The 23,052-nt window shown below is 44.1% G+C and overlaps 1 protein-coding gene across 9 annotated transcripts in view; it reads left to right on the top strand.

Moving 5' to 3' along the window:
- Positions 1-23,052, top strand: part of Scgdelta (sarcoglycan delta) — a 218,882-nt gene that overhangs the window by 113,553 nt on the left and 82,277 nt on the right. The window contains exon 1 of one of the 9 annotated variants that reach the window (XM_069114818.1): positions 22,813-23,006. The exons of the other annotated variants lie outside the window; for them this stretch is intronic. The gene's annotated coding sequence lies outside the window, so the exon portion shown is untranslated. Of the gene's footprint in view, positions 1-22,812; positions 23,007-23,052 lie in introns of those variants that run through there. 9 annotated transcript variants of the gene reach the window in all.

Consider the following 23,052-nt stretch of genomic DNA (forward strand, 5'->3'; position numbering starts at 1 on the left):
TTAAACGCGAGTCGAAGAACAACGAAAATTCTTTCTCTACAGTTTCTACTTTTTATCTGAATAGACTCCTTCCTCATTGGACGAAAATGAAATTTAACATGGTCGGTTCGAGTGGCCGCTTTGTACGACGGTTTCGAGCGGTCGGTCGTCAGCGGTCGTGTGATAATTGCGAGGTCGTGGGCCGACGACACTCGAGTATACGGTCGCGCGGGCTTACGAGCACTGACGGCATAAGAAGCGGAAAGCTTTTCATCAAATGGGAGGTGTGGAGCGGAGGAGGGAAATTCCGAGTCGTGCTTAAAACGCACGAGCGAAATGTTTAATTTACCCGCCTTACTGCCGGCTAGTCTTGAGCTTCCGTTTCGAGCCGTGAATATTCGCGAAACTCGGCGCTCGTTAAACAGCCAAGCGTAATCGGGCGATTTGTATAACCTTAATGACGGAGCCACCCTTTCAGCCCACCCTTCTACTTTTTCGACTCCCTTCCCTCTTCCTTTCTTTCTTTCTCTCGATACCCCGTGAGACGTTGCATGGCCCAATCCCTCAGCCGCTTCCGTCGATCGAACGACCAAGAACCCGGTCACGGTGGTACTTTATTTTTAATTAACGTAGTTGCCCGTTACCTTGAAGCTTATAATGCAGCCCCGTTCTGCCGGTTTCGGACGAGGTAAAACATCAAGTAAGAAAGAGAAAAAAAAAGTGTGGAAGGTAAGAGGGAAAATCAAGAGAAGGGGCCAGAGAAAGAAAAATTGTTAAGACGTCGACAACGACGCTGGACCGTTTAATCGAAAACTTTACGAGGAATTCAGCGACTTTTTACAAGCGTACGCGCCATAAAACTTTTCTCCCCTCTTCCCCTGTTTTCTTTTCCCATCCTCTTCTTTTCGATTTTTTCTATTTGTTTTTCCTTTCGTCTCATTCGATTCCATTCCGCCTTCTCCTCGCTCGTCGAAGCTGTAGATTATATAATTGAAGTCGGAGAATAAGGACGAGATGCATATCGATGCATAATGCAGACGAGTCGCGTACAAATTCCCGGCTTCTTTATCTCTGTTTCTCATTCTCCCTCCTTCTTCCTCTGTATCTGCTCGGAGAAAAATATACGAACGCCGCGCATAAAATACGAGTCTTTCAATGTCGTCCTCGGGAGTGCTACTTAGCAGATACTGCGGAAGATCAGTGCCTCAAGTTTCGACTATTTCTTTCATTCTTCCATTCTTTCGTCCCCTTCTGCCCTGGTTCACCTCGCCGCGCCGGCGTCCTTCTACCAATCGACTTCTCGTTGTTTCTCCGTCTTTTTTCGATCTTTTGCGCGTGTTCGTTTCACCCTTCGACCATCCTGCTCGTCCCCGTTTTCCGGTTGGGCTTTTTCCTCGTTTTCCTTCGGTCGAGCTTTCTTAGTCCTCCGCGTCGTCAGGACGGAGTAACGCAAATGGCAGAGTGAACTTGACTAAAGTTCAATATGCGGACGGTAACAGGGGGCAACGGGGGCGGCGATGGAACTTTTAAGTTTACAAACTCAGTCGAACTCGTTGCCCGACAGTTGGATTGATTTTAATATCGACTTTGTTCTCGAACTCGACTACTGGCCCGCTACTTTCGCGGCTTCTTTCCTTTTTCCGGCGTTCTAGTTCTTCCCCGACCCTTCTTCGTGTCCCATCGTCGCCATGCCAAAGTCGCGGAAGAAGAAGACTGTTGTTTTATTCCATTCGTATTCGTCGGATATCGAAAGTAATCGCCGGCGAGTATCCACCGTACCTACCATCCATAGAATTTCCTCTTTTTCTGTTTCTCGTAAAAATATTAATCGCGGAACAGAGAACAGCAAGCTCTCTTTCAGCCGACTCGGCATCTCTATCAACTCGGTCGTACGAAAGGGACTTTCAATCGGAATTCCACGGGTCCAAAGAGAAGCCGGGCTAACTCAATCTTTTCCCCGCTTTTGCGGCGCAAAGTCGTGTAAACGAATTCCTCGAACGTCGCGACCGAACGTTCGCGACTCAACGAGAAAACTATCGCGGCGGAATTATTTATCACGTTGCTCTCGTTCGTGAACGGACAGAAAGAAATTCGTAGAAACAAGAAGAAAAAGGCAGGAGGTCGTTGCGATACCTTTTACCCATCGGAGCTTAATTGAAAACACGGATGAACGTTCACGGACCGGCTGATCGTTGAACAAAATTCGGCCGGATTCACAGTCAAACACGGCACCATGGTTACACTGATTCTCTCTCGTTGTCGCTTGTCGTCGTTCTTTTAATGCGTTATCGATAGCACGTATCGCCGCTTAATAATTCAATTGTCGGCGTTGTTATTGCATACAGAGAGATTTTCGAAGCATCCGCACAAATATTTTATCCACCCTCGAACCCCGCCCCCTCTTTTTCGTGGACCTTTCGACCAACCTCACGGATTTACTGCGCACGCTCGTTACCGGACGTGAAAAACGCGCACGAATCCCTGTAATTCACGGTGTATCTCGCAGAACTGTCGGGCATCGTTGTCGCGATCACCGTGGATATATCTCCGTAATAGTTTCCAATCGCGTGCAATTAATATTTCACTCAGTTGACTCGACATTACTTATTAATTTGATACGCGTCAAATTATTGCTATTACCGCTGCGTGTATTATTTTAACAAAGTACGGTGAAATTACAATTATCTCCCTTCCGCTACGTTCCTCTCTCTTCCTCCCGCCTTTTCCCTTTCTCCCTTTGGTCGTTCAGTGCGATAACGAAGTTCAACGCGAAGCGTATTAACTACTGATCGAACGTTTGCAGGTAGTCAACGTTATTAACTAATGATGCGAACGAGAGATCACGACAGCTTCGTTTATGGTCGTGCCAGGCATCAGCTTGGCGCGCTTGAGCAGGAAATGGTACCAAGTCGAAGGTCGTTCGCGATGTATTATAGAATTTTCAGGTGGCCATCGAAAAGGTCATCGCGTGATTATTTCTCACGTTGACATTTCATGAACCGCTCTATAAACTGTAATAACCATTCTCATTTAGAGCGAAGGACGTAGGAACTTAGGAGAATTAGTCTTGACGATATTCACATTTCATACTCAGATTTGTAATATTTGTGAAATGTTGAATTAAAAATATTGGACTTGTGCTTGATTCCCATTCCAACACAGCTTACCTTGTCAAGGTCCTATAAAATTCAGAAATTAACACCCGACTCGAAAGGTATATAACAGAATTTGCCCGTAGTTGGAATTTCAATCTATCGCATACTGTATCAATCCAGTTACAAATTTAATCCACGAGCGACAAAATTGGAAATATCAAAATTATTCCCTGACCTATGAATAAAAAAAGGTATGAGATCACACCGGTATCCGTGACATGGATCCTAAAAATAAAAGTAACCTTCTGAAACAAGGTACTCTGAATTAAATATTAGACCGCCCCGAGTTATAAATAAACTAATTTATAATAAAATGAACTTTCTAAACTGTCTCTTAGAATCAACATCTTCTATTTTCGTCCTTATCCCCGTACTATGTCACTGTTCCTTCATATCCACAGATCGGAAATGTACGTTGCACGGATGACGTCGCGCGAAAGCGGATGGAAGTTTTGATTAGTTGCGGAGGGAATTGACGAGGAAGGGGCCGTCGCAGCGGAATCGCTAGCTAATTCTGGAAAGTCAAGCGTTGAATTTCGTTTACTTCCGGGTTTTCGCGGGAATCATCAAGCACATCTTTCGAACGCGTTCCTCGCGCTTAGCCTCGTCGCAATTAGGTGATTGCGGTCGTGGAACGTACCAGGTAACAGTGGATTATTATTACGCAAACGGTAAGGATAATTGTTTCGAGACTATTATAGCAACCTGTTACTTGATCATCGCGTTCATCGCCCTTTCTCTTTATCCTTCTCAGACCTCGGTGTCTTGCTCGCAAAGGTTCTCGTTAATCTAGACGATTGTCGAGTTTCGTGAAATCTTGTTCGCCGAGATGTTATGACGATAAAATGATTCCCTTCCGGGAACGGAACGAGATTCGTGCGGGTTGAGGGAAGTCCCAGCGTTCGGCCAACAGATTACAATCACGATTGTGATACCGTGTAATGCCCCTCTTTTCGATGAATTAGCATTTAAGTAGAGGTCGTATTATTTTTCATTTATTATTATTTTAGAATTCTTTTGCTCTCGCTGGAAAACGATATTCCGGAATTAGATTACGTTGCGCTTGTGCTATACTCGCGTACTACACTCAAGTATTTTCCTCAAACAATACAAAATCAATCATGAATCGTTTACGAGCCACAGGAAACGTTAAACGCCAGTATGCACGGAGCGGGGGAATATTTCAAGTAGTATCAGTCGAGCGCTGGTCTGACGCGCATTGATTTAACCGTGGTTCGAGCACGCTTTAATGCATCGTTCTGAACGAATAAGCGAGATAGAAAAACAGAGTCGTCTGAGCGTGAGAAGGGACTGGGAAAGGGCTGGAAAGGTGAAGCTGTTCTCAGTGGAAAACTGGCTAAGACAAATTGCTGTTACGAACTATTTTAACCTCATTTAAATATCAAATTATGTTGGGTCGAGGAGATTATCGCGCGTGTCTCGGTTGGCTGAAAGCCGTGTGTTCACCGTAGTTGCACGTAATCTCGAGGCCCCGTTGGCTTATTTAAATACAGCGTTGAGCACGGAACAACTTTCAAATTGGATCCATCAATCGCCACGCGTCCGACGAGGCGGAAACTCATTGCCGCGGAATTATCCACGTCCTATAGCTGCTCGTAGGCCAGATCCTAGGTACGAAAGAGAGGCGAGTATAGCGACTGAACTAATCGCGCACAAGACGCGACAGACCTCGAACGAGGCATAATATCGACGAAACGAAGTAACGAGTGGCTCCTTTAACCATTTCCGTTGGGTTGCTGGCATTCGAGTCACGCGCCGCTAACTGGATGTATTCAAATCACAACCGGCGTACCGGAGAAGCAAGAGAAATAGTTTCACCACCTCCTCCCTCTCATTCTCTCACTTCCACTTGCTCAGCCACGGAACCACCCTGGTTCTCGGATCGTACGGGCTAGACTGTTTAGCGAAACTTCCCATGCCTCGCTGTCCGTTCCACCGACCTCCCCTTCTAAGGGGGAGACGACCAGCCAACCCCCGCCACTGGAAATCTAATAATCGCGAGACTTCGTTTCGCAAGGCGACAATCTCGACGCCGATCGAGCAAACTCGATTTTTACTCGTAATTAAACTCTCTTCCTTCGCCGTGTTCCGTCGTAGTAGAAACTCTTCCTGGTATTGTTCCCTCTTCTTTCGCCACGTACCTACTTGGTCCTCTGTATCCTACTCCCCGAATACCTCAGTTGATACTTTGCGCGTGTTGAAATTTTACGACGATCGAAGAAACTCTTCCGGTCGTTCTACGAGTTGCACGTCGGTTGTAGGCAAAGCAGGCACTAACGAGGATTTCTTACTCAGGGCTCGCTTCTACCCGCGGCAATTTTCCTTGATCTTATTTCTTCCGCGAAGTTTTTCGCGGTCAGAAGTTTTTGAGATATTGCCGCAAAGGTTGGCGGATGCTAGTAACGAGAGGCTAACACTATCATCGCGATTTACCATTTAATTGCTAAATCAATTTCCCTCCATCGCTACTTTCTATGCTTCTATTCTTCTCCTTCTTTTTCCCTCCTTTTCCTTCTTCTTAGCTATTCCTCGTTCTTTCTCTCTCTTTCTCATTTCTATACGTCTTCTCGTTTCACTGGCGTGAAAGCACAGACGGAATCGATCGACGCAGAGTTTCTTTCATTTTGAAATTACCCACGACCAACGAGGGGGAAATCTGGGTCAGGTTAGAATCACCTCTAATACCGGTCTTGCTCTCCCTTAAGTGCAGACACTGGAAATAAATGCCTTTAATGGAACGGTCCTTCTTTAGCGCGATTTCCTCGCGAGGCTGTCGCGATACGAACGCTCCCACGTGATGCATGAGAACGCCGGGGCGTGAAAGAAGTGTAAATTACGCGAGCTGGCCGCGTTAACGCCCACGTAATCCGAAAGGCATTAGACGGGCGTTCGCCCGCGAATTTGCTCGCCACTCGGTCGGTCCGCGTGTGTCAACGACATGCACCACGAATTAAGGGATGAAGATTGATTAACGAGCGTGATTTCGCCTAGAAGAAATAGGTTGGGATCGGAACAATCATTTAGAACTAGAACTTGACAGACATTCGAATCAAAAGTTGGTCGAATGTGATCATAAAATAGAAACAAAATATTCTACTTTGACAGGTTAGGTACTATACATCTGGTTAATAGATGACCCACTTCGACAGACCGAAAGCAGCTTGGAAGAATACAAAGAACAGAGCGTTGGATTTTCAGAGCAGAATTTGTGTCTATATTCTTGGAACAACCATTCTATCAGTCGAGCATCTCCCTTTCGGATTTGCTTTCGACCTACTTGATGGACGACCTATTTCTCCTCGTAAAAACTCCAAAATAACCTGGAGACGAACAGAAACATCGCGCCAGTATCCCCGGTATATTCTATTAAAAACGGTATCGATATAGTATCTATCCCCGACTTAATTCTCGAACGAATTCTGCTTTGTCCCAAAATCTAACCGCGTACAAAATAGTTATCGTACTCGTCGTTAATATCCGCAAGTAGCGCAAAGTACATTCGACGGGAACGAGCAGCTCCGAAACGACGAATACATCTCGTTGTCGCGGTTTGACCCTTTCTCTGGAAAATTGAACTAGAGTGGATAGTAAAGGGAAGAGGAGAGGAACGAAACGAAAGTTAGCCAGAACAGGGACGAACTTTTTCACGCGATTCTGTTCACTGCTGTGGAAGCGGAATCACATTATCCGCCGTACGTTTCGTTCCTCGCCTCTCTTTTTTTCTCTCTCACTCTCTCACTTTCTGTTACTGTTTCTGTCCTCTTTCGGTTCTCACTCTGGTCCGTGTGTCGATTTCTCTTTCTTGACACGGCGCTCGTAATTCACGGGATCGCGAGCCTTCGTTCCAGTCGATACAAATCGGCCCTGGCATCGGGTAATTCCCCGGCGACACCGTTTTTCCTGACATTTTCCTAAAGCGTGACGCTGCACCGGTAAATACTCGTTTACCGCTAAACGGTTTTTTCGCGGTAGTCATTGGAAAATCCGCGATCAAACGATGCGGGATAAGTGCTGCGGGGATGGAAAATACACCGTGACTCTCTGGATTCTGATTCAAGGTTGTTTGATATCGTTTCACCGTTTCATAAAAGCATCGCGAGAAAGATGTTCGAGTGTGTTCGGAAAATTTATGATCTGGAAATATCCGATCATCGCTAAAACTAATGTGCCTGGGATTGATTATTTATTATTTACATGTAGTTTCCGTGTCTTGTCCTTCCGTTCTTTACTTTACTTTTTCCGTTCTAACTTTATTAAATAAGTGTGACATTAGTGTATTAATTAATTCAGGAGTATTCGATATTCATTTAAACTAATATATCTGAGATTGAATATTAACATTCTATCAATTTGTTGTGATTGTATTGATATGAAAATTGAAGATCGAAGAAGTTCAAAGAAGCGTATTACTTCGTCGTTACTAATAAGTACTAATTATGTATCTGTCATCTTTTACTTGCCTTCTGTCGTTAATTTTATTTCCTGATTGTCTCAACCTAATAAGAGCTATGTTAAATAATCATCGGGAAGACAAACAAACAAGATCGGTGTTGATTAATTCAGTATCACACGGTACACGAACAGAATTAATTTCATTTTATTTCATTTTGATACATGACTTTTGCATCAATATTTACCGATATTTTCTCACTCATTTCATTAGTCTCTGTATTCACGCGAAGCTTAAGCCCCAAATCCCCAAGCATGCCGATATTCGGTTACCTAGATGAAAATTAGCCTACTTTGATCCGAAAGCAGCTGGATCGTCGAAAATACAGGAGGAATGTGACGTGATGAGCATCGACGAGAACGTCGATGTCAACGTCGATGTAAGACCGTCTGTAAGATACGTGTATCGCGTGCACGGTTCGAAGTAAACAGTGCAATATACGCGGGAGCCCGATTAAGCAAATTATAGATCCTAATGGACTAATGGTAATTACTGTTACTAGCAGGTTCTCGTATCACCTCGCTCTTGCCCCGCGTCTCTTATTTCCTTTCAACCCTCTCTATTCTCTCGATAACGTTTCCGCCGACACTTGTGGATCATTAATAAAACCAGACATCACCGGTTCACGCGCACAGATACACGCGAGTAACACGTGTACGTACAGTTCCAGCATATCAAGTATACAAATACGACTGCAAAATGGAAATTCAAGGATGGCTGGCGGGAAAACAGAGGGTTTCGCGAGTATTTGCATACAGAAATCTTAAAAGAACAAATTTTTCCCGAAGCACCTTCTCTGTCTTCTCCAAGCCTTGCCTTTGCCTCATCTACTCTCTCTCTCTCTCTCTCTCTCTCTTTATCTATCTATCTCTCTCTTTCTCTCTACGCTCTTTTACTTCGTACCGGAGTCTCACTCCATTCCTCTCGATTTGCATACAAGATTGCAGATGCTCTTCGGCACGGCAGGTTCCCCACCTCTTTTGACTCGCCCTTTTTCCTCTCGCTCTCTATCCTGCCTTCTTTTCATCTAATAGGTAGGCACACACCGTCTCGCTCGAGCGAGACTTTATCATCCCCCTTGTTTTCCACTCTGGCCAGAAGAAATGCCCAAAGGTATCGAATAACGTGACGAGGTTTTCTATAAACCGAGCTTGTCCTCGAGACTGCGACCTGGTCGTCGAACCACGACGACCAATTGATATTAGTGCCGGGGGGTGATCGTGTTAGCGTCTCGATTAAATTCCCGGTTGTTCTTTTGGACGACTTCTCCGCTTCGAGCTTTACGCCGAGGACGTTGGATTCTGAACTATCAACCTTTATGAACACTTACGAATCTTTATAAACGTTTATGGAACTTTCATGAACCCGTATGAACTTTTATGAACCCTTATAAAACTTCGTGAATAAGTATGAACCCTCGTGAATGTGGTTAGACATTATTGCAGTGAACTATCGCAATAGCAAAAATGAGAATGAAGTTTAGTTGGAAAACAGATCGAGAGACATTTGCTGGAGTTGCAATTTTTTCCCTAAATTTATCGAAAATATAAAAATGGTCGATTTAAAGCGAGGAATATGATGATAAATTTTGTCCATGTTCTCTCTGCTTTTATTGTACACATAACGCTGTACGCTGTACGCCGTGGAATTATTAAAACAACTAGAGCGAAAACTTTTGACCGGTTGTTTATAATTATACAGGCATAGCCAATACCAGAGTAATTTATGCTCATTATACACGCTTGTACTCGCGTCCCGAATTGTATTATTACATTTAATCAATTGTTGATCAAAATCGAGTCCTGTTTATTCCAATAAATGTAACAATATTTAAGAGCTCGTATCGGAACGAACGCGAGCGGAAATTCGCAATTTCACTCGAAAAAGAATATATGGGAAAGATCAATACGAATATCGAGTTCTCCGCCCCGTCAGCTTCAGATCCCTTGTCAGGCTAATTAGAATACGCTGTCGGTGTCGATATCCATCAAAACGTGATCTGCCTACTTCGTGGTTAGTTGAACGAATCTCGAGACCGAGAGAGTGGCATCGCACCACCTCGAGACTCGTCTCAGATTTTCCTCGGCGCAATAGAATACATTCTTCCATACATCGGAATTCAACAGACGGTATCTCTCTTTTCTTTTTCGCTCGTTCATTATAGGCGAATGTAACGTTGGTTACGATCCGACCTGGCGATGTTCTGGAATTAAATTTGATTATCGCGACCGAAGGTGGAGAAGGAATTGCCTGGGGATGGCGAACGCCTGCAGGAGCCAGCGGCGAATTTATATCGTTCCTTCCTACTTCGCTTTTTGTTCTTTTTTCTTCCTCTGTCGTAAATACACCGACACACGCGCGCCACATTCCGCGGACCGATACGTTCGAGCCAGTATCGATCGGTGCGTTTCAATTTGCCCACCCTCGCTTTTTCTCGCTCATTCCGTGTCGATTGCCGTCTCTTTACTTAGAAACTCTGAAATTCGTCTCTGTTTCAGCCGGCGTGCCTCTTTTCTAGTTGGTTTCAGAAGGACCGTGCGATAACGTTTAAGACGAGAGCGGCGAAGAGAGCGCATCCGAAATGTTTAAAACGCGGATCGAACGTATTATTTCAAGCGGAAACGAGATAAAGACGCCAAAGTAAGGGAAATATGCTGTTTCTCTGCGTCAATTCTCTCGGAATATTGGTTCGAAGAAGAATACGCTGGAAAGAAGGAGGTAACTCGATTGGTTAGAACGATCTGACTCGGAAGATATAGCAATTTCGAGACAGAGAACGTGGAAGATTCGAGTGTTTTTGTTCTATGGTTTTGTGTTGGAGTATTAGATATGCCGAACGTGAAGTTTCTTCTTCGTAGCGTTAATATTTCCTTATACGACAGTTAGATCGTGGTGGTTTCCATTGTGGAATTCCTGTTCCCACGGCATTATAGTTCGACTATCGATCGGCTCAAGTAGATTGCCTATCTTACTACCTAGTACAGGCTGGGTCTAAGGTATGGCCCTATTAGGTGGTATCGCTGACGAACACGCTGTGGAGTATGTTAAATCGAAATATGTACTATTGTACAGACAGCAGGATCTCGCACTCTTGACAGTCTCCGCGTAAACGATATTTGAGGAGATTTTTAACTTTTTACTACCTACTGGTATGTTCCATTTTTGTCCTCCAATTCAGTAAGCCTCCAATACCGCAAGCACGACAAAGACGTGTAATATTCGTCATATATTCATCGAAATTATCACAAGGAACAGTCTATATCCGTGCATCATGGGAGTGATAAAAGTTTTGTCGAGCGATGAAGGATGTTTGGACTAATGTTTATAGTAGTGCTTGAGGTAACGTTATAAGCGAAGGGTGTATGGCTGCTCAATATTTAAACGTTCTCTAGGAATGACCGTATCGAGGAATGAGTAAATAATAAAGAATAAATAGGTTCGAAAAATAATTAAGCGTAATAATTTTATCGAATTTTAGTCGAGCAGAAGAAGGATTGCAGTACGACGATCGTGCAATCATTGTTATTTTACAAATAAATTCTTGTCTACAATTTTCCCATAATATTGTATAAATATCAAGTATGTGCTTACAAATATAATACACGATAATGACACTTGCCACGTATATTGATCGCTCTCCCGAAAGTCGTTTCAAAGGGATTCCACGGTGATTCAAATCCCGGATCATGTGCACGAGAGACTTGCCGCGAATGGATCCACGGCCGCGGAAAATATCGGAATCTCGATATGCTCGTTGTATTTTGATTTATTCGGTGCATTCGTCGGATTTCGTGTTCTTCTTAGCTGTACGCAGCCAGGCCACGGTCGTGCACAGGCGTGCATCGTATACAAGACTGTCAGGTTGGGCAAACAAAGTATCGTATTTCGGATACGGCGGTGGCAGATGCCGCGAGCATAACGGAACCACCCTCTATCCTCTGCTCAGTGCCCCGTCTCTCTTCATCCCTTTTCCACTTTTGTGGCCCACTCTTTCGCTCTCGACTCGGCTTCTTCGTAAACTCACCATCTTATTTCGCGAACAGGTCGAGCGACGCCTTTATGAAAGCGGCCGAGTCTCGATATTAGCATAGGAAGTGAGGGCATCCACATTGGCGCAGCCTACGATGTCTACCAAAACCTTTCCCCTTTTGATCCCGACGTCGAGATTCTTCGTATAAACCGAATTAAATATTTATACCATTATTTATCGCAATGGTACATATTACGTTATCAAACGATGTTACGTATGTATTGCGTTGCCAATATATTTAGTTGCTTATGTCTCACAAGCATCTCTAAAAAAGAATGTTTCCATCGAGATATTGGAATAGGAAAGGGGGCTGTTCCTGGAGAATTTCGTAATACCGATAGAAACAGATGGAAATGGAAATAGAACGGTTACGAGCAGTGGAAGCACGCCGGTTCTCTAGGTGCGCGAGTTTAAAGATTAATCGGCCCAACAGTTGTACCTGTTGAATTACAACCGGAGTATTTACGGCCGAGACGAGGCTGCGCCAGAAAAGAGCGTTTAATCGCGCTCACGGAGTCGTAAAGCTTGGCCCAGAGGCTGGCACGCGAAATCGTATTAATACGGAATGCCGCCGCTTCGTATCGTGGCTGATGTTTAAAACGTAAACTCGTCGCTGTAGAACGTGCGGTAGCCTTCCTCTGTACTCGAAAGATTTTTCCTCGAACTTTCGTCTCGCGGTAAGGATATGATATCTGAACATATCGAATCGCGAAAACGAGGCATCGCAAACGGGTATTAATTTTAAAAAAAGACGAGTGTCAATTTGATCAAAAATGTACTATTATGTATTCGCGTACAATATAAATAATCACAAATACAGAGGGTCGTGTGTGGACAATGATTAAGTACACGCCAAAATTTACGCAGTCCTTTGACACAAGCGGATCAGGTGTACCCTGTGTAGGGGCGCATCGAAGTCATTATGTTTCGGTCATCGAGGTCGAACGTAAATTTCGAAATCACCGACCGGTTGTTTTAGTTAAAATTTATTACGGTTGCGGCTCGCGGAGCGTATATTTTCCTCAGTGGCGTGTGCGATATTCGTGTCAGTGAACGAAGAAGCATCTGATCTCATGCCGAACGAACGGCCAGAACTTCGGAAGCATAATTGCTTTTCAACTGTTCGCATTAAGGTCTTGGTTTCTAACCATCCGTTCGCTACGTTAATGAAAAAGAACACGTGGCCACGCTCCACGGGCTTCCACGAGCGCGACTCTTTTTCTCTATTTTTTGTCTTCCTTACACCGTCTACTTTCCTCTTTCATTCTGATGTAAATTTAATTACCACTGGATTCCCGGTTGAAATACGCAAGTCCTTATTAACGCGTCCCATTAATTCGCACAAGAAGCACCCGGAACGAGGGATCTCGACTTTGGAGATTCGTTTCAGAGCGCTCGCGTGACAATAGTCTCGAGAAGGTTCTTGGTTTTCGCGCTATCCTCCAATTAATATTAATCAGTATATCGAAAAATCCCTGAAATTAGGCTAGAAGATAAAGAGTAAAAGATTTGTGGGCAGGAGTAAAGGACGCGGATTTTTGAATGAAGGATTCTTGCAAAGAACTCTATTAAGATCTCCTACAAGACGCATTTAAAATTCCCCTTTGCAAGGTGCTTAAATCTCTGACGATTAATTCTTCCTGGAAACACCGTGATCATCTCATAAAATACGAATTTCCTCGATAAAACAATCTTTCGCGGAAGGACCATTAACTCGGGACAGCGGAAAGTCGAAGAAAACAATCCGCTGTATTATTTCGACGAGAAGGTTGGGTAAAGCCCTGGAGGTGGCTCAAGGGAATATCATTACCGATAAGAAATCTCGTTAAAACAGTGGGCTGAATGTCTTAAAGAAGTCAATTTTCCGCATCGAGACGCCGGCAACGTGCGTACGGAATAATTTCCCTTACGACTGCCAGCGTTTCCATTCTCATTTCCTGTTTAGGGATCAAGGGAACCAAGCCGTTCTTGGTCACGAGTTTTCTCGTTATTTGTTTGCGTCCACCGAACAAGACAGAGCCAATCCATGCCAAGAAACAACGGAATTACCTCGGTGTTTCCTCTCTCTCTCTTTTCCACTCCTTCCGTACAAGACACGACAAACCGAGCGATGATAGAAATTCAAGTAACTCGACCGACGTGGTATTCGAACGGACAGAGAGAGGGGAAGGGCTACGCTAAACACGAAAAGGCCTTCGATAAGCAGTTCTCGAGTTGTTAATGCGAAACTGATCGAGGGAAACGACATTTTCAGGCCTTCACCGTTACAAGAAGACGCGGGTCGCCCGGCATTTTCCGGCGAGTTCACCCCATTAAACATTTTTGCTATCTCGCCGGAATCTGTTCGAGGGTAGACACGAGCAGAGGAACAGTGGAAGGTTGCCGGCGAGAGACAGAGTGGGGCACGGTATAAACGGTAAGCGAAGGGGTGAAAGGCGGTAGGGGTTGCTCGCTATCTAGACGTCGGCACCTGTTGCTTTTCCAGTTGGCTCTCGCTTCTCCGTTTCTCGCGTCGCTCCTCTTTACTTCTTTTTCTCTCTTTCGTTATTTTTCTATTCTTTGTTTCTGCCAGTCTCCTCTATTTTCGCGCACTCGCTCTCCCTTTATGTTTTCATCTTCCTTTCTCTCCCCGACCTCGTTTGCCCCGATTCTTCCACGACGAGAGCTTCCGTGAGATTGAGACACACCACTCAGGACCACTTACGCCCTTATAGCCGCTGAAATAGTATATTTTCTATTACCTTCGTGAATATAGGAATACTCTAACCTACGAAGGAAACAGAATAGGCGCTGTGTTGTCGAAACTATCGTTTAATTGATTCCGTTGAAGTTACTCAAACTCATGTTTCATCTACCGAAATTCAAGAATAGCATGGTCTGACCAATGAACATTTTTATCTACTTAAACGCGTTTTCCACTCTTTCGCCTTTTTTACTCCAATTTTTGTATCCACTTAGAATCGGAGAAACGATGAAACATAAATTACAGAGTGTTGCACGCGGAGCTGATGTTACGGACACAGCAATTTCGACAACCGCAGGATCGCGGTGAACGATGACGTGTACAAACGCGCGTCGTTAAAGGGTATAATCCGGCTCGCTCTTTGCGCTGGCTGGCGCAATAATCAGCTGAAGGGCTCAACATTGATATTACGTGTCCTATATTGCGGTATACGACACGCAGATAGTCCATTCAGTGGCACGACCCTCCAATACACGGGATCCCCGAATGTATTAGAGGAATACCATTGTGACGTGGCTTGATTATGAGGCTCGTAGCTTGCCCGCCTCTACATCCTCGATAGGTCCCGTCCCATCGTTGCCCTCCGTCCCCTCTACGGACCTGTACTACGAGAGGTCGTATTGCTCACAGACTCGACCACGAGCCATCCGGATATCACCGTCATTACCTCCATCATTACGTCGTAACGACAAAGGAATCGATAGTCGTGCCGATCCTTAAAGGAAATGGACACGTGTTACCGTGGCCGCAAATTCGTACAGCTATTATCGAAACTCGATCGTGTAAGTTTTTAAAGTCTACCTTGAAAGGGTGTTTGTGGTCGATAGAAAGCATAGAAGTCGGTGGTTGAATATTTAGGGGCGTGTTACCTATTTCGCGTGCATCATGCAAGATGAATCTTTATTAGAGACATAGGCTGTGGTTAACTTTTTAGTTATACTTTTTTGCTCTTTCCGTGAACCGTTGTTTTATGGTAAGCGTTACAAGAGAAAAAAGGGAAGCTTTTTCAACGGAGGGAACGGAAAGACTGCTAGTAATACGTTGTGCATGTTTTTCGTGATCCTGCGTTGATTACGAATTCAGCGCGAAGTAACCCGTGGGACCAATGACGTCGCGGTGAATCGTCGATTGTTACCCTTTAATAACCCGCCCGTGTATGAAGAAGAAAGGATGAACACACGTGTATACACCATTATGGACTTTATTCATAAGCACAACTTTATTACTTCGGTTTACTTTTCTTCTCTTGCCTTTTCCTTTCAATTTAGTATACCATAAGTATCGTTAAATTGGACGATAACTATGGTCGGTTCTGTTTCAACCAAGCCGTAATTTGGTGCGCGACGTCGTTTGATATTAAAGCCCGTCAGAGTTTGTAAAGACGGGAAACGTTTCCTTGGTTGAAAATTCACGAGCGTGGCGTTGCGCGGACGTAACAACGGCGTAATTCGGAATTTCAAATTTACGGTGAGTATAATCCCGAAAACAGGCCGGGCCACGCGGTGATTTGAAGCGGTTGTCGCGGCCATTTCGGTGCTTATACGCGGTGAATGAATTTTAGAGTACCAGCCGTCGGATAGATATACTGCCAGCTGGTATAATGGATAGCGTACATGGAACAGCACCGCGGCGAATCATCGATCATTGCCTTTTAATGGCTCAACCTATGCGCTACTTAAAAGGGATCGTGACACTCTATAGGGGATACGTCTAAGATAAATCGTCGTCACTGCCAGCTTAGAGTCAAGTGTGCTTTAGCCCTTTCCATCCTCGAGTACGTGTGCCCTTGCGTGTGAACGGCTGCATTATAGTTCGCTCTCGAGGAGCTCGGTTTACAAATACCTCGTCTCTCCTGTTCCATAAACGTATTCTTGTATCTACTTCGAGCGTAATTTTTCAAGCAAAAGTTGCTTAACGGTATCTGTAAAATTGTTCAGTTTGTCTTACATAGAAATTTGACGAAATTCTACGATGAACGAAAATCTGCTGAAATCACCCGATACCTCATTCGTCGAATTAAACAGCATTCGTATCGCTGAAATAAAGGAGTTGTCTCCGGTTAACTCCAGCCAAACCAAATCCTTCGATTGACCAATCGAACTCTACATCGGATAAAAATTCGCTAAATGTTATGGTCAATACTTCGTACCTTCAAGTTGAAGCAAAGCACCAATCGCTTTCCAAACATAAGGTAAATGTTTCAACCTAAATCAACAATCCATTTTTGGCAACCATTCTTATAAATTACCGATCGAGAAAATCCTCTGTACGCTAAAGATCAAACATACTTGAAACTTACTTTGCTCGTTACCCGCAAGTAAAAAATCAGTCAACCATCCTGTAATTCCTTTCACCAGGTCGAGTCATATCCTTGGATCGTATCTGCGGGAGCGATCCCAAGCTATCTAGTGCTTACAGACTATGCTCGGAGTGTGATGGTGAACGAGTTCCAAGATCAGCACCATAGAAGAAGCGGCAAATTCTTTGGAACGGGACGACGAAGATCGAAACAAAGTGAAAGGATGCCGAGTGGTCGGCAACGCAGGAGAAGAGAGAGAGAGAGAGAGAGAGAGAGAGAGAGAGAGAGAGTGGATGCACAGGGATGTACAAAAGGGACAAGAGGCGGGCTAGACGGAAAGAAGGAAGATCCCGCGGAGGAGATAACGGTGGCTGCCGAGCAAACGAGTTTCGCCGAGTTTGGACAAGAGTTTAACGGTTTAACGACGCTAGGTGGTTTCAGAGTCTCTGGCTCAAAGTAGCTGCGTCGTTATCTGATACCGACGAACCGACCTGACGGAAAAGTGTTGACCGAAAACCCTTCCCGCGATTTCGTCATGCTTTTACGCGATTCAACGCGCGCCAGACTTCTTCTCTAAGCTAAATACGCATCGAGCTCAAAATACATGGCGCTTATTAACAGAACCGCGTTACATTCCATTCATGACACGGGAATTACTCGTTGAATGCTAGATCGGTTCATTTGCCGTACCTGGATCTTGTCAAAGTTCTTTGCGAGCCACATGCCGAGGGAAACCTGCCATCTTCTCCGCTTTGACGGATTACTTGAGGCGCGCTAAGCAGGATGTATCGTTGCTTTAAGCTGCTTGTTTGATATCTGATACACAACAGAGACATTGGACAAGTCAGTTGGAATTATTATAATTGGCGGTGATTAGAGGATTTTGCATCTTCTCTAGAGGTTGTAGTTTTTATGGATATCGCGGCATTTTCGAAACTAAAGCTTCCAGATGTAGTATTGATAAAAGATGATAAACGTTAATTGTGTAGCTGGCTACTGACATTGAGAATTTCATGTAAAATAGAGTTGATCGGTTTAACGTCTAAAACACTCGTGCCCGAACGTAGCAATCACAAGGGGAAGGCACAATTTATTCAACTCGTCAGTCAATAGCAGTCATAAGCTGAAAAAATAGAGCTCGATTATAAGATACAATCTACAGCCTATTGCAAAACTATTTGATACTCTTTTTTATTTCTGCGGATAATAAGAGGAGACAAGTTACAAAGTTAAGAAATTCCCGATACAAACTTCCCGTGGAAAATTCGAGATCTGTTTCCCCCTTGTAAGCGTAACGGAATTCGTTGCACGAGGAACCAGAGAGCTTTGGACTGGCTGGACTTTCGCGAGAAGTAAACGACACCGTGAGGCAGGGCTGGTAAAGCTACTGGGTCGAGCAGTTAGGGAAGGGAAGAACAGACAGAAGTTGCAGGAGAAGCAGGAGGAACGGCGTATTGTCGGCGAAGAGGAAGAGCAGTCACGAAGCGGCTATAAATACGTTGCGCCACCTGCACCTAACGTCCACCTACGTACAGACTAGACAGAACCGAATCATGTGCCTCGTTGCTCGAACAGACACGAAACAACGTGCCGGCTTGTCTTGCGTATTCGGCCTAGTTTTTACGCGAAATGCGCAATGCTATTTCTTCCCGACTATTCGCCCCTTACAACGAAGAAAGTCAAATCTAGTAGTCGGACTCGAAGAGAATTACTCGATCATCTCTTCGCCAGCATGAACAAGCGTTTAAACTTCATAGATGAACGTGGTCGTATCCTAAGTACGGTGGTGGCTGGCGGCCATACACAGTTCCTTTCAGGTCGAACCGCATTTCTAGAGCTCGACCTCGATAACGAACATTTAATATGATTTCCGGGATGTAAGAGCAGCACGTGTCTCGGATAATAAATTGCTCGATAATAGACGCTATCCGATAGAACTTATTAATTGTAAGACAAGTTTCGATCGTCCCCTAATAATCTCTCGTAATTTATCGTGTTAATTGTCCTTGTACAAGGAAGGGAACGAATATTTGCCTTTAAATCGAGAAGCACGCAATTACCGCGTATCCAAGGGATGAAATGTCTGGTGGAAAGGATTCTCGTGTCGCGTCGTGGACAAACAACTCGACAGCTACCAGGTATGGTTTATTTTATTCATTCTCGGGCTGAGCGTACAGACAGAGAATTGCACGATGGATATATCACCAGGGATATAAGGTTACTCGATGCCGCGAGCTAAAGCCAACGGTACACGCGATCTCGCCTGGTTCCGTTGAAAAGAATAACCGACGAACGAACGAACGAAAGAGAGAGTCAGAGAGGACCAACGTCGGTACGAGTGCTACGAAAGAAAAAAGAGGAGAGAGGGGTGGGGGAAGGGAGGAAATTAAAAAGGACAAAAAGAAACGAAGGAGAGAGAAAACGTAGAAAAGAAAGGCAGAAAAGGTTGAAAGGAGGAAAAAAAGGAGAAAAAGATGGTGAGCCAAAGCGATGTTGGCAGTGCGATGTAAAAAAGTCGCGCCTCTTTTCCATCGCGACTTTTTTCATTCACGCATCACTTTTTAAACCCGATACCCTTGAGCGTAGATTTTTAAGCAAACAAATACCTATCGAATGTATCGCGGAGCGAACGGAAGGCAACGAAGGGGTCTAGGAACTGGAAAGTAAAGAGGGATGGTGGAGAAAATAAGAAGCATAAACTGCAGGCACACAGAGAGCAACGAGGAGAAGGGAACGGGGGAAGAGTGGAAGAGGATAGGAAGGTCTCGGTACGCGGTACAAGGGTAGTTTACTACGGGCGTGTTAATTAAACAAAAAGCCACCCCGTATACCAAGCTAATTAGAGTGGCTCTCCTACTAACGCGCGCGTTCTTCGCTTCAAAAATATTTTCCTGCTACTCCTCCTCTAGTGCGAAAGAGCAATCCTTTTTCTTCTTTCCGCGTATGAACACGTACCGTTGGATTTTCCTCGCATTTCCTTTACTTCTTTTTTCTTGTAGCTTCGTTTTTTCTTTGCTCCCTTTCTCTTTGCTTCTGTTCTCTTTGCTTCTGTTCTCTTTCCTTCCTCTCTCACTTTTTTCCTTTTCTCTCATTTACTTTACCCCAGTACGTTATTCTTCCTCAACTCTAGGTCGCGCGTTCTTCGCTCATTGGTGCGTTTCGAGCATTCGAAACTCCATCGTGCGCGAGCAGACGTTTGACGCGTCCTTTTCTGCGATGTTTACCGCTTGCGACGGAATAATTTTTTCGCGCGACACACGGGAATATGATTATTTCGTCCATTATTCTTTCCTCGAACATTTTTACGCGATTATTTCGTAGAAGGTGAAAAAGCAGACGGCGGGTGTACCGTTAATGAGACTTCATAAGCGATTTTCGTTTCGTACGACAATAAACGCGGCCATTGTCGGATTTGTTTATACAATCGTTCCCGCGTGCAATGTATTTCTCTGGAATAAACAGATCCACCGTTGTGTTCGCCAACTTCTAACGAGCACGGATATCCATACTCGAAAATACCGTCCTCTCGAGTCTTTTCACCCTCCATCATCCAGAGTCGATCGATCGTAATGAAAGATTCAACGAGCAGCAAATACCAATCGGGATGGACATCGAGCATGCACGTCGAAAATCACGATTTTCTCGCGAGGGAGAAACACAACCGAGCGAGAAGATCAAACAGCTCGTACATGGTAGCGCGTTTTATTCGATTCAAGCGGTCCGGTCTCACGCAATGACAGATTTAGGGCGAAAACGGACCAACCGCGATTAGGATTCGCTAACGCAGCCGCAAACAAACACTGTGGTCAGAACGATGGTGGATAGAGGAAAGGAAAGGGACAGAATTGAGATAGGGAGCGGTAGATGGAGAGAGAAAGGAAATGATGGAGAGAGAGAGAGAGAGAGAGAGAGAGAGAGAGTGAAATGGAGTGAACACGAGGGAACGGTTAACAGACAGCAAGGGACAGAACGTAAGAGAAAGAGCGAACAGAAGGACAGAGGGTTGAATGGAGAGAGAAACATCTGCGATCGGATTAGCGGTGAACAGTGGCGACACTTCCGGGTGATTAGGCTGATTCCGCATCCACTCTAAGCCTGCGCTTACAACCTTGCTGTTCGATGGACTACCAAAGCTCCGTCCGTACAATTCGCATTACCGCTTACCTCTGCTCTCTGACTACTTCCCTATTAAAATTCCCTGTTCTCTGTAGTTCTTTTCGAACTACCGGTTCCCTGGCATGCAAAGCAGCGTCGAGATTGGACGCTGATCGATCTTTGTCCATCGTGCAACGTTGAGGGGTCATGATAGATTAATGCTGTAAGGACTGCTTTGTCGAGGTAGAAGTGTAAAGGATGTGCTTTCGACGAAAATGAAGTGGAGATTTTTGTGGTAGGATGAAGAAACGGTGTGCTGTTCTATTTTCATAGCTAGGGGTTGTTACGTAGAATTTATCGATCATTTAATTGGCGAGGAAGTAGATTTTTAATTTTGTGCACACCGAAAATATCCGTAACACGACCGACAAATAATCCCAGCAGACTTCCATATTAAAATTTTTCGAAACTAAATATTTTGTTTCGAAACAAGCTATAGATATAAATTTATTAGCCTGCGAAAATAATACGGGAAGCAATTTTCATAGAAGAGACAAGCATAGTACAAAAAGTTGATAGAACATTCGTAAAAAGTCTGGATTATACGATCTCGATATACCGTCTCAGTCGAACCTCACGTATTACTTCTCACTACCTAATCACTTTAATGGTACAATTATTTAACAATATTATTCGTTCTTGTACGAGCATATGTATTATTTATATACAGTTCTGCGAAATTTTCCTCACCGCGACGCCAAAAAGAAGCAAAATGTGAAACGTTGCACCGGACGCGTCGCGTGACGTTAATTCTGGGCCAGTAGCAGCACGCGTCGCAAGTCGGTCACTCGTCCACTCAGGAATCCATTCAGAACGGGCGATAAATCGTCGACAAGAGCGACGTGATATGCGAACAAATTGAATTTCTCGTGCTCCTTTCAGGGAATCACCGAATTTCATCGCCCTGGACAATCGTCCTCTCGGAAAAGAAGAATTTACCGGAAGAAGACGCTGCTCGATGCATTCCGAGTGAAAATTGCCGTGCGCACAGCAGATACGGCAAACGAGGAGGATGCTGAAGGCGTCTGAAATTGTTTAACTCGTGTCGTAGACCTCTATTCCTTGTAGCAGTTCCGTGTTTTCCCTTTTCTGACGCTCTTCTGTTTCGTCATCTAGTCTTTATATCCCTTTCTCCGCTGTAAGCGTAAGTTTTTGGAATAAAGTGTATTAGAGGGAGCAGTTTGTGATAAGATGTAAAATGGTCTAAGAGAGACGTTATTATTATTATTATTTATTATTATTATTATTATTATTATATATGACCCTTTAGAATGCAATTCGGTTACAAGTCGTTTGTGAATAACAGTGTTCTATTAATACTATACTTGCAGAAGGATTATGAACAAAAAGAGACTATCGAATCAGAAAATTTATTAAACATACAATTTATTGGCGTTTAATGCGATTAACGCAGTCAAAGTGATCAAAGGTCGTAAGTTGAGTTCTTTGATGCAATGAACTATTGTGATTTCTATCGGATGACATTGACGTATCTAACTAAAAAGGGGGCAAGAATACAAATTATAATAGTTTCTTATTTATCAATTTTATAAATTGAAGGAGATCGCAGAATGAGGAAAATTAATGAAGGTTTCTTATTGTACCTTAAAATGTTCATTAACAAATTGAGCAATCGTTCCTTTACTAAAGTAAGGATTATAAATTATCGTGGATAAAAATTAGTTGAAAGAAGTCCGTTATCCATATATCTTATACGTTAATCTCGCATTAACCTTATTTCAAAATTGATGCCTTCGTAAGTTACCAAACTCTTCCAAGAGTTCATCTACGATGCCGTAAGCTTTATTTCAAAATTAAACGCGTCCCATCAGAGATATATTTTGGTGACTTCCTAATTGTTCTTCCTCAGTCACGCGTCGAGTTTCTTCCTAGACGCGTGTTCCTCTCTTCCTGAAGGAACAGTTGGCAGTGTTTCTCGTGCCAAGAGGTAGTCGATCGTGCCAGATCGCCACGGCTCGTGTACAATTGCGCGAAAGTCGCCGATGAATAGAGGGAGTACGTTTAAAATTCGAGTGAAATAGTCAAGGGGAGGAAAATAATGGTGAGTCGCGTGAACAACAGTGTATCACTGGAAGAACGTGAATTTCGCTTCGTATGAATGGCCTGGGAGCAAAACACCTGCAGAATGAAAGGTTGGAACGTCGGGTGGGAAGGTGAGCGTTTTCGTTGTAATACAACGCGATATTATAAAATCGAAAG

This window comes from Bombus flavifrons, chromosome 6, assembly GCF_040668555.2.
Source record: "Bombus flavifrons isolate JBK064 chromosome 6, iyBomFlav1_principal, whole genome shotgun sequence".
Lineage (NCBI taxonomy): Eukaryota > Metazoa > Arthropoda > Insecta > Hymenoptera > Apidae > Bombus > Bombus flavifrons.